The following is a 12523-nucleotide window of genomic DNA, read 5'->3' on the forward strand; positions in this document are numbered from 1 at the left end:
CTCAAAGGAAACACCTGGCAACATCAGTTTTAAAGCCTTATTATGAGGGTGTCCTAATCTAGCATGCCACAATGCATTTTTACTTAAACTAGAACCAGAAACAGAAGTAAACGAGCAGCTATATCTAGAAACAGGAGTGAGATCTTCAAGTAAATATAGTTCTCCTTTAGTCACTCCCTTTCCAATCATCTTGCTGCTTTTAATATCCTGAAACTTCACATCATTAGGACTGAATATAACATTGCATTGTAAATCAGTAGCACATTTCTTAACAGATAACAAGTTTGAAGTAAATTCAGGCATATAAAAGGCTTTAGTTTCCTTATCAAACAGTTTAAGACTTCCTATTCCTCTAATAGGAATCTTATCTCCATTAGCAATCATCACATTTCCATTCATTGGTACAATGTTTTTAATCAAACTAGTATCACTTATCATATGATGAGATGCTCCTGAATCAATCACTAATGGCTTAATGTCATGAGAACTAGCAATATGTGCAAGGATACTAGATGGTTTGAATGTATGATCATTTCTAGCAAAGTTTGCAATCCTAGATTGATTTACCATTTCTATCAAGCTCCCATGCATCCTATCAGTTCTAGTTAGATTCTTATAGTTCTCTACTACGCTAGCACCAAATGAATACCCAAATGTGTTACCATTCTTCTTGAACAACTTAATGAGAGCATCAAGGTCGGATCTCCTTAGATACTCTTAATCATTGTTCCCACGGTTGCTTGGTGCTCCAGTGTAGGCTACAAGAGACTTCCCATCACCTGCCTCACGCCCATCTATCTCCTTTCCTTTGCTTGTACCAACACCACTTGTACCATCCGAGACATTAGCCCTTGCCTCACGATCCTTCATGAACTTAGCCGGCTTGAGGTGAGGGTGGAGTATCCAGCATTGGCTCTTCTTGTGACCATGCTTCTTGCAGTGATCACAACTCCCATTGAACCTCCTCTCCTCAAACTTCCCATGCGCAGCCTTGTTTGCTTGTGGAGCTTCACTCCCCTCCTCTTGAGTTGCTTGACTTGCAAGGGAAAGATCTCCTTTCTTCCCAAACAGCCCAATGGAGCCTTGCTCCTTCTGAATCCGTGCACACACATCCTCAAGGTCAGGTAGAGTATCCTCCCTAAGTAAGTGCTGGATGAGACCGTTGTACGCCGGGTTTAGGGTGAGGAGTAACCCAAAGACCTTATCTTGCTCTCTCCTCTTGTTAAGCTCATCAGCATCTGTTGTGCTTGGCCTAAGCATCTCCATCTCGGACCAGAGGCTTCTGAATCTTCCTAGATGCTTAGTGAACTCCATGTCTTCTTGTACAAGGTTGTTGATAGCTTGCTTCACCTCAAACACTCGGCTTAGGTTTGAAGTGTTGCCATACACCTTCTTCAAAGTATCCCACAGCTCTTTAGCAGACTCACAGTAGCTGTATGCATCCAGAATAGCCGGCTCAAGGGACGCATGGAGCACAGACATCACCAACATGTCCTCTTGATGCCACTTCTCTTCTGCCTTGCTTGCGGCTTCATCTTCAGCCTCTCCTTGAGTGATGAGCTTTGGAGCTTCTCCTGGCGTGATGTGTTTCCAAAGCCCCTTGCTTCCCACTGTGGTTCTCACCATCCGAGACCACACCAAGTAGTTGTTTCCCTTGAAACACACCGCCACTTTCATGTTCATGTTCATCCCACTCTCCATGTTGAATGTAGAACCCTTTAGACTTCAATAACTTTCTCTTGAGGTAACTTGTCTTGAGCGAACACCACACAGCTTCAATAACACCTCACACAACCAATAGAACTCAGAAAACTACCCAGAACCGCTTAAGAACACACGAACACCAAACTGTCTCTTCAAAGCTTCAATCTTGAATCTTTAAAGAACTCAACGAAACCAAGTTTCCTATGAACCTGGCTCTGATACCATATCACTTTTAGGATTGAGTAGAGTAATCTGAGTAAATAAGAAAGACTAGAAGTGATTTAGAAGAGATTTGAGTATGAAATGAGATTAGAAGTCTAGGATCGAATCATGTTGAAAGTAAAGACTAAGAGAGAGACTCATAACTTTCTTAATCTTATTAATGAGTGAGGTTACATATTTATAAGAGGAACACAAGGGTTTACAAGAGGGGAAATGAGCACTATTGAGTCGTGTGTAGTCAAGGCAATGGATTCAAATCAACCACTAGGATGCATCACACGCTTATGGCATCTTGGACTAAAGGTGCTTTAGCTTTCCAGCCTGTTCCAGCCTGGCACCGCGTCCCCTTATCCTTTCAACGGTCTGATCCTCTCCCTAAGCTACCCAAGTCACTCCTCCTTAGTTACCGTCTCACTTGGATAAGGTATGGTAAGTTTTGGTTGAGGTTTGGATGGTACGGCCTTGTACGGCCTTGTACGGCCTTGTACGGCCTACCGTACCATACTCTACCAAACTTCCCTAAGTACTTCATCTCCTCTTCTCTTCAACTCCTTATCTCTTCATCTCCATATACTCAGCTCATCTCAACACCAAGCACATTGAAGTTGATTGTCACAAGGTGAGGCAGATGATCATCCTAGGAGTCATCTTACCATGCTACACTCGGAGTGAAGATCAGTTGGCTGATGTGTTCACTAAGGCTGCAAGACAAAAGACTATGGAGTCCATTCACATTAGATTGGGACTCATAGATCTTGGGAAGAGAAAGAGCTGATACCCTAAGTCATTAGGTCTTTACTCTTTTTCCCTCATCAAAGTTTTGTCCCAATGGGTTTTCTTTGGTGAGGTTTTTAATGAGGAAGATCTCATGGCTGTCCAAGCTTAGACTATCATAAAGCTAAGCTTGAGGGGGAGTGTTGAGATGTGTTGAGGTATATGTGAAGGCATTGAGGAGTTAAGGACATGAGAAAGCTAAGGAGTGAAAGGAAAGGGAGTTAAGAGTAAACTAAGGCATGGTACGGACGGGCCATCCGTACACTGACCGTACCAAGGTAAAACTAGGATGGTAACTTCACCGAGTAACTCTTATGGACCGAGGTGAAGTTACACTCGACCAAAAGCCTATCCAGACGTTGGAGTGGATAAGGGAGGCGCGGCTTGACAGCTAGGACAGGCTGGCAAGGGCTGGAAAGGAAGAGCATCTTGGACCAGGATCAGGAAGATGCCCGAACGTGTGAAGCTAGTCATTGGCCGGTTCAAACAAAAGCAAAGGCTCTTCCCTTGACCTCACATGCTTATCTACTCTTGTGTTTCGAAAACCCTAATGTCTAGCACAATATAAATATGTAACCTCACTCATTAATAAGATCATACAGTTCTGAGTCTCTCTATAATTTCCTAAGTCACCATGATTCTCTCTTAGACACTAAACAGCTCTCAAGTCTCTTAATCTTTCACAATCTCTTCCTAATCTCTACTTAAACTCTTACTTATATTCTAGTTACTCTAAGGATCTCTAAATATCATAATTTGAAAGTGGGATAACTTCTCGTGCCAACTCCTATGAGATTTATTCAACTTCCTGGTGATTCTCCACCACTTTATGTATCCAAATCAAGCTTCTTTCAAAGTGATTCATCCTGGTTTGATTGGAACGACGAAGAAGTTGTGCTATTCCGAAACTGGGAAACTGGAATCACGTTATTTGAAAGTGGGATAACTTCTTCATGCCAACTCCTATGGGTTTATTAAACTTCCTGGTGATTCTCCACCACTTTATGTATCCAAATCAAGCTTTTCACAAAGTGATTCATCCTGGTTTGATCGGAACGAAGAAGAAACTGTGCTATTCCCAAACTTGAAATCTGGAATCACCTGATTTGAAAGTGGGATAACTTCTTCGTGCCAACTCCTATGAGATTTATTCAACTTCCTGGTGATTCTCCACCACTTTATGTATCCAAATCAAGCTTTTCACAAAGTGATTCATCCTGGTTTGATTGGAACGATGAAGAAGCTGTGCTATTCCCAAACTTGAAAGCTGGAATCACCTGATTTGAAAGTGGGATAACTTCTTCGTGCCAACTCCTATGAGATTTATTCAACTTCCTGGTGATTCTCCACCACTTTATGTATCCAAATCAAGCTTCTTACAAAGTGATTCATCCTGGTTTGATTGGAACGACGAACAAACTGTGTTATTCCCAAACTGATAAACTGGAATCACGTTATTTGAAAGTGGGATAACTTCTTCATCCCAACTCCTATGGGTTTATTAACTTCCTGGTGATTCTCCACCACTTTTTGTATCCAAATCAAGCTTTTCACAAAGTGATTCATCCTGGTTTGATTGGAACGATGAAGAAGCTGTGCTATTCCCAAACTTGAAAGCTGGAATCACCTGATTTGAAAGTGGGATAACTTCTTCATCCCAACTCCTATGAGATTTATTAAACTTCCTGGTGATTCTCCACCACTTTTTGTATCCAAATCAAGCTTTTCACAAAGTGATTCATCCTGGTTTGATTGGAACGATGAAGAAGCTGTGCTATTCCCAAACTGGGAAACTGGAATCACCTGATTTGAAAGTGGGATAACTTCTTCTTGCCAACTCCTATGAGATTTATTCAACTTCCTGGTGATTCTCCACCACTTTATGTATCAAAATCAAGCTTCTTACAAAGTGATTCATCCTGGTTTGATGGAACGACGAACAAGCTGTGCTATTCCCAAACTGGGAAACTGGAATCACGTTATTTGAAAGTAGGATAACTTCTTCATCCCAACTCCTATGGGTTTATTAAACTTCCTGGTGATTCTCCACCACTTTTTGCATCCAAATCAAGCTTTTCACAAAGTGATTCATCCTGGTTTGATTGGAACGATGAAGAAGCTATGCTATTCCCAAACTTGAAAGCTGGAATCACCTGATTTGAAAGTGGGATAACTTCCTCATGCCAACTCCTATGAGATTTATTCAACTTCCTGGTGATTCTCCACCACTTTATGTATCCAAATCAAGCTTCATACAAAGTGATTCATCCTGGTTTGATTAGAACGACGAAGAAGCTGTGCTATTCCCAAACTGGGAAACTGGAATCACCTGAATTGAAAGTGGGATAATTTCTTCAGGCCAACTCCTATGAGATTTATTCAACTTCCTGGTGATTCTCCACCACTTTATGTATCCAAATAAAGCTTCTTACAAAGTGATTCATCCTGTTTTGATTAGAACGACGAAGAAGTTGTGCTATTCCCAAACTGGGAAACGGGAATCACCTGATTTGAAAGTGGGATAACTTCTTCATGCCAACTCCTATGAGATTTATTCAACTTCCTGGTAATTCTCCACCACTTTATGTATCCAAATCAAGCTTCTTACAAAGTGATTCATCCTGTTTTGATTGGAACGACGAAGAAGCTGTGCTATTCCCAAACTAGGAAACTGGAATCACCTGATTTGAAGGTGGGATAACATCTTCATCCCAACTCCTATGAGATTTATTAAACTTCCTGGTGATTCTCCACCACTTTTTGTATCCAAATCAAGCTTTTCAAAAAGTGATTCATCCTGGTTTGATTGGAACGATGAAGAAGCTGTGCTATTCCCAAACTGGGAAACTGGAATCACCTTATTTGAAAGTGGGATAACTTCTTCTTGCCAACTCCTATGAGATTTATTCAACTTCTTGGTGATTCTCCACCACTTTATGTATCTAAATCAAGCTTCTAAGAAAGTGATTCATCCTGGTTTGATTGGAACGACGAACAAGCTGTGCTATTCCCAAACTGGGAAACTGGAATCACGTTATTTGAAAGTGGGATAACTTCTTCAACCCAACTCCTATGGGTTTATTAAACTTCCTGGTGATTCTCCACCACTTTTTGTATCCAAATCAAGCTTTTCACAAAGTGATTCATCCTGGTTTGATTGGAACGATGAAGAAGCTGTGCGATTCCCAAACTGGGAAACTGGAATCACCTGATTTGAAAGTGGGATAACTTCTTCTTGCCAACTCCTATGAGATTTATTCAACTTCCTGGTGAGTCTCCACCACTTTATGTATCTAAGTCAAGCTTCTTACAAAGTGATTCATCCTGGTTTGATTGGAACGACGAACAAGCTGTGCTATTCCCAAACTGGGAAACTGGAATCACGTTATTTGAAAGTGGGATAACTTCTTCATCCCAACTCCTATGGGTTTATTAAACTTCCTGGTGATTCTCCACCAGTTTTTGTATCCAAATCAAGCTTTTCACAAAGTGATTCATCCTGGTTTGATTGGAACGATGAAGAAGCTGTGCTATTCCCAAACTGGGAAACTGGAATCTCCTGATTTGAAAGTGGGATAATTTCTTCTTGCCAACTCCTATGAGATTTATTCAACTTCCTGGTGATTCTCCACCAGTTTATGTATCTAAATCAAGCTTCTTACAAAGTGATTCATCCTGGTTTGATTGGAACAACGAACAAGCTGTGCTATTCCCAAACTGGGAAACTGGAATCACGTTATTTGAAAGTGGGATAACTTCTTCATCCCAACTCCTATGGGTTTATAAAACTTCCTGGTGATTCTCCACCACTTTATGTATCCAAATCAAGCTTTTCACAAAGTGATTCATCATGGTTTGATGGGAACGAAGAAGAAGCTGTGCTATTCCCAAACTGGGAAACTGGAATCACCTGATTTGAAAGTGGGACAACTTCTTCTTGCCAACTCCTATTGTTGAAATGAGTTGAACAATATATGAGAAGATAGCTTAAGGAGTTGGGAATGAGATAATGTGAAGGCAAAGAGAAGGAAAGCTTGGGAGTGATCAGACCGTACAAGGCCGTACCGGCCGTACCATCCGTACGGTCCGGATCAATCCACCACTCGACCAAGAGGAGAAGTTACCGCGTGAAAGAAGTAAACGGCCAAAGGAGTTTTACCTTAGGGGAGATGACCGTTTGGATGGATAGAGTGACTGAGCCTTATCCACACAGGCTGGAACAGGCTGTAAAGGCAAAAGGAACCTGGTCCAAGATGCCAAAAACGTGTGACAGCTCCCATTGGATCAAGTTTGAATTAAAGCAACCTTATCCTTGACCTCACATGCTTAGTCTCTCTGAAACCCTTGTATCTGATCCTATATATTGTAAACTCTGTCTTGATTAATAAATAACACGAGTTTATGAGTATCTCTCTCTAGTTCATCATGATAATCTCATACACTTTCTCTTAAACACTCTAATCTCTCTTGAATCTCTCTTAGACTTCTCAATACCTTTCTTATTCTCTAAAATCATATGGTATCAGAGCCAGGTTGGCTGTGGTATTGAGATCTTGTGTTCTTCAGCTTCAGATAAACGTTCTTTCTTGTGAGATTCTAAACAAAGTTCAAGCAAATCAAGATGGGAGGAAACAAGGTTATTTCGGTTCCGATTTCACTCAAGGGTGGGGGAAGACAGCCATTGGGAGGCTAGGGTTATGGGATCACATCACAGATGGAGCCCCAGCACCAGTGGCCAGTGAGGAAGAAGGTGGAAGAGAGCTCGCGGTTGCTGATGGAAAGAAGTGGATTCAAGATGACTTGATGGTACTATCTGTGCTGCAAGGATCACTTGAAGAACATCTCTTGGAAGCCTACAGCTACTGCGAGACTCCAAAACACCTGTGGGAGGTACTCCAAAAGACTTTTGGGAACGTTACCAATCTGAGCCGTGTGTATGAGATCAAGAAAGCTATCAACACACTGGTACAAGATGGAGAGGAGTTCACCAAGCATTTGGGCAAGTATAGATCCTTGTGGTCTGAGCTTGAATCGTTGAGGCCAAGCACTAATGATCAAGAGCTACTCACGGAGAGGAGGGAGCAGGATCAGGTGTTTGGTTTGCTGTTGACGTTGGATCCTCCATTCAACGATGTGATCAAGCACATGTTGAGGATGCCAAATCTCCCATCTATGGAGGAAGTGTGTGCGCAACTTCAGAAGGAGGAAGGGTCACTTGGTCTCTTTGGGAGCAAGGGAGACTTAGCTCTAGCCAACAAGGCTGAGGAAGGAGCACAAGCTAACCGTGCAGCATACAAGACTGATGAGAGGAAGTATGGTGATGAGAGGAGGTTTGGAGGCAATTGTGATCACTGCAAGAAGTTGGGACACAAGAGGAGCCAATGCTGGATCCTTCACCCCCATCTCAAGCCGGCCAAATTCAACAAAGACCGAGAAGCCAGAGCTAACCTGTCTACTGAAGCAAGTGAGTCCGGTCCATCAGGAGCAGGCTCAAGTGCACAAGTGGGTGAAAGCGCAGGAAAGGCAATGGCAACTCACTACACGGCCGCAAAGAGTTTGGAGCATGAAGTGATTCGCAAATCTGACATTGATGCCCTCATCAAAGCTCTTAAGGAGTCTGGTACATTCGGAAACACTCTTGGTTATTCTTACACTGCTCATATGATGCCTAGGAATGAGAATAGGTTGATAGATATCATTGAGGAATTAAAACTGAGAAATGAATCACCTAGAACTCATCTAGCTAGAGGCATAAAACCATTGATTGTTGACTCTGGTGCATCTCATCACATGATCAGTGATGATAGCTTGATTAAAAACATAGAACCTGCTCATGGACATGTAATGATTGCAAATGGAGATAGAATTCCCATTAAAGGTGTAGGAGACTTAAAGCTATTTGATAAGAACTCTAAAGCATTTTACATGCCTGATTTCACTTCTAATCTCTTATCTGTTAAAAGATGTACCAATGATCTACAATGCAATGTTATCTTTAGTCCTAACAATGTGACATTTCAGGATATTGAGAGCAATAAGTTGATTGGACAAGGAGTAACCAAGGGAGATCTTTATGTACTTGAAGATATTAATCCCATTTCTAGTTGTTTGCTGAGTTCTGTTTTAAGTAAAGGTGCATTATGGCATTCTAGGCTAGGACATCCACATGTTAGAGCCTTAAGCTTAATGTTACCAGGTGTCATGTTTAAAAATAATGATTGTGAGGCTTGTATTTTGGGAAAACATTGTAAGACTGTGTTTAAAAGATCTACTACTATCTATGATAAGTGTTTTGATCTTGTTCACTCTGATGTATGGACTGCTCCCTGCTTATCTAGAGATAATTACAAGTACTTTGTCACATTTATAGATGAAAAATCTAAGTACACCTGGATAACACTCATTAAAACAAAGGATAGGGTTCTTGATGCATTTAAAAACTTCCAAGCTTATATATCTAACCAGTATAATGCCAAGATTAAGATTTTCAGGTCTGATAATGGTGGAGAATATACTGGTAATGCTTTCAAGAGTCATCTAGCTCACCATGGGATTCTACATCAGACAAGTTGTCCATACACTCCTCAACAGAATGGTGTAGCCGAGAGAAAGAATAGACACCTAATGGAGGTGGCAAGGTCTATGATGTTTCACACAAGTGTGCCTAAAAGATTCTGGAGTGATGCTGTGATCTCGGCTTGTTATCTGATCAATAGGATACCAACCAAGATCTTGGAGGATCAGGCACCTTATGAAGTTCTAAACAGAAACAAACCTGTGCTGGATCACTTAAGAGTCTTTGGATGTGTGTGCTTTGTACTCGTACCCAGGGAGCTAAGGAATAAGCTAGAAGCAAAGAGCACAAGAGCCATGTTCATTGGCTACTCAACATCACAAAAGGGATATAAATGCTATGATTCAGAAGCCAGGAGAGTTCTTGTGTCTAGAGATGTTAAGTTCTTGGAGGATAAGAGCTTTTATGGAGATAGAAAGTGGGAAGATCTTGAAGATTTGTCTCAACCATCTGATAGAGCTACAAGTCTTAGGCGTGTACTAGAAGGACTTGGAATCAACATGTCCCAGGATCAGCAACCAACCAAGGAGAATGAAGCTGAAGAACCATCACACCATGATCATGAAGGGGGAAATGAGACTGAGCCTGAAGATCATGAAGATCAAGACTCAGATAGTCATGGTCAAGGTGTGATACAAAGCGAGGAAGAAGTCATTCAAGAAGTGGAACCAGATGAAGTAGAAGGGGAAGCAGTTCAGCCTACGGTGGTGGAGGTGGAACCAGTTCCATTAAGGAGAAGCACACGGTTGAAGAAGGATGTTTCCAACTGGGTAAACACGAGAGTGTACTACAATGCTCAGGCTGTGAAGCATCCCTCTCAGGCTGTGTGTTCTTTTGCTAGTTACCCAAAGGAACATTGCGCTTTCATTACAAGCTTAGATGGAAGTAGTGTACCAAGATCATATGAAGAAGCAATGCTACATGAAGATTGGAAAGAATCAGTGGGTGATGAAGCTAATGCTATGATAAAGAATGATACTTGGTTTGAAAGTGAGTTGCCAAAAGGGAAGAAGGCTGTAACAAGCAAGTGGATATTCACTATCAAGTATCTACCTGATGGAACCATTGAGAGGAAGAAGACAAGATTGGTGGCTAGAGGATACACTCAAACATATGGGGAAGACTACATTGATACCTTTGCTCCTGTTGCCAAGCTACATACTATAAGGATTGTATTGTCTCTTGCTGTGAACCTTGAGTGGGAGCTTTGGCAGATGGATGTGAAGAATGCCTTTCTTCAAGGAGAGCTAGAGGATGAAGTATATATGCATCCACCACCAGGCCTAGAGCATCTTGTGAAACCTGGAAATGTATTGAGACTCAAGAAGGCTATCTATGGATTGAAGCAATCTCCTAGAGCATGGTACAACAAATTGAGCACTACCTTAAACGGACGGGGGTTCAAGAAGTCTGAACTAGATCACACTCTATTCACTCTCACTACACCCTCAGGTATCATTTGCCTACTTGTATATGTTGATGACATTATAATAACAGGTAGTGATAAGGCTGGTATAAAAGCCACAAAGGAGTTTTTGAAATCTGTATTTGAAATCAAAGACTTAGGAGAAATGAAATACTTCCTTGGAATTGAGTTGTGTAGATCTAAGGAAGGATTGTTCATTTCCCAAAGGAAGTATACACTTGATCTTTTGAAAGATGCAGGTATACAAGGAGATAAGACAGCAAAGATGCCCCTTGAAGATGGATACAAGATTCCACGTGAGGGGGAGGTTGAAGATAGCAAGGCCTTTCATGATCCAAAGCTATACAGGAAGCTGGTAGGGAAGCTCATCTATCTCACTATCACAAGACCAGACATATGCTTTGCTGTGAATCAAGTGAGCCAGCATATGCAAGTCCCAAAGGAACATCACTGGCGCATGGTGGAGAGACTTCTCTTGTATCTGAACGGGACATCAAGCCTTGGAGTATGGATGGGATGCAACAAGAGTACTGAAGTGGTGGGATATTGTGACGCTGATTGGGCTGGAGATAGAGCAGACAGAAGATCAACCACCGGCTATTGTACATTCATTGGAGGCAACTTGGTGACTTGGAAGAGCAAGAAGCAGAAGGTGGTATCGTGTTCAAGTGCTGAAGCTGAGTATAGAGCAATGCTGAAGCTTACAAATGAGTTGGTATGGATTAAAGGGATCTTGAAGCATTTGGAGATAGAGCAAGTGACTCCAATGACTATGCACTGTGATAATCAAGCGGCTATACACATTGCAACCAACTCAGTCTTCCATGAGAGAACCAAGCACATTGAAGTTGATTGTCACAAGGTGAGGCAGATGATTGTCTTGGGAGTAATCCTGCCATGCTATACGAGGAGTGAGGATCAACTTGCGGATGTGTTCACCAAGGCAGCAAGACAAAAGACTATGGAGTCCATTCACATCAGATTGGGACTCATAGATCTTACACCACGGAGCTGATCCCCTTAGCCATGAGCCCTTCACTCTTTTTCCCTCATCAAAGTTTTGTCCCAATGGGTTTTCTTTGGTGAGGTTTTTAATGAGGAAGATCTCATGGTTGTTCCAAGCTTAACTAGTTACTAAGTTAAGCTTGAGGGGGAGTGTGTGAAATGAGTTGAACAATAATGAGAAGATAGTTAAGGAGTTGGGAATGAGATAATGTGAAGGCAAAGAGAAGGAAAGCTTGGGAGTGATCAGACCGTACAAGGCCGTACCGGCCGTACCATCCGTACGGTCCGATCAATCACCACTCGACCAGAGGAAGAGAGTTGTTTACGCGTGAAAGAAGTAAACGGCCAAAGGAGTTTTTGTGAGATTTTCAGAGCACAGGTTGTGTGGGCGTGGTGAATCAACCTCCATAGGTTGGGACTGAGTCTTGTTCAACAATGGAAGAGAATAACAAAGAGACTGATGGAAGAATAAGAATGGTGTGAGATTAAGAGACTTTGGGTGAGAGATTGAGAGATTAGAGAGATTGAGAGATTAGGTAACCAGAGAATAGAGATTGGGAGATTCAAAGTAACCAAAGACTATGAAGGAGAAGGGGAAATCCCCCTAACTCTCTTAAGAGTTACAAATCGCCATATACATCTGTTTATATAGACTTTTACAATCTGAGACATCATAAACCTATATCTAATGGCTGTAAATAACTTAAGAGGAATGGATGGTGTAGATGAGCTGGTCTTGTTGCAATCTGTGTAGTTGAATCTGATTGGCTGAAGCAGCTGGCGCCTATCTTTAATTCAAACCAGGGCTGTGCTGTGAT

At 41.8% G+C, this 12523-nt stretch overlaps 1 pseudogene; it reads left to right on the forward strand.

Annotated features, from left to right (window-relative positions):
* Positions 1-10457: 10457 nt before the first annotated feature.
* Positions 10458-11700, forward strand: LOC125599847 (annotated as a pseudogene).
* The last annotated feature ends 823 nt before the right edge of the window (positions 11701-12523 follow it).

Source organism: Brassica napus, unplaced genomic scaffold (genome assembly GCF_020379485.1).
Source record: "Brassica napus cultivar Da-Ae unplaced genomic scaffold, Da-Ae ScsIHWf_2016;HRSCAF=2665, whole genome shotgun sequence".
Taxonomy (NCBI): Eukaryota; Viridiplantae; Streptophyta; class Magnoliopsida; order Brassicales; family Brassicaceae; genus Brassica; species Brassica napus.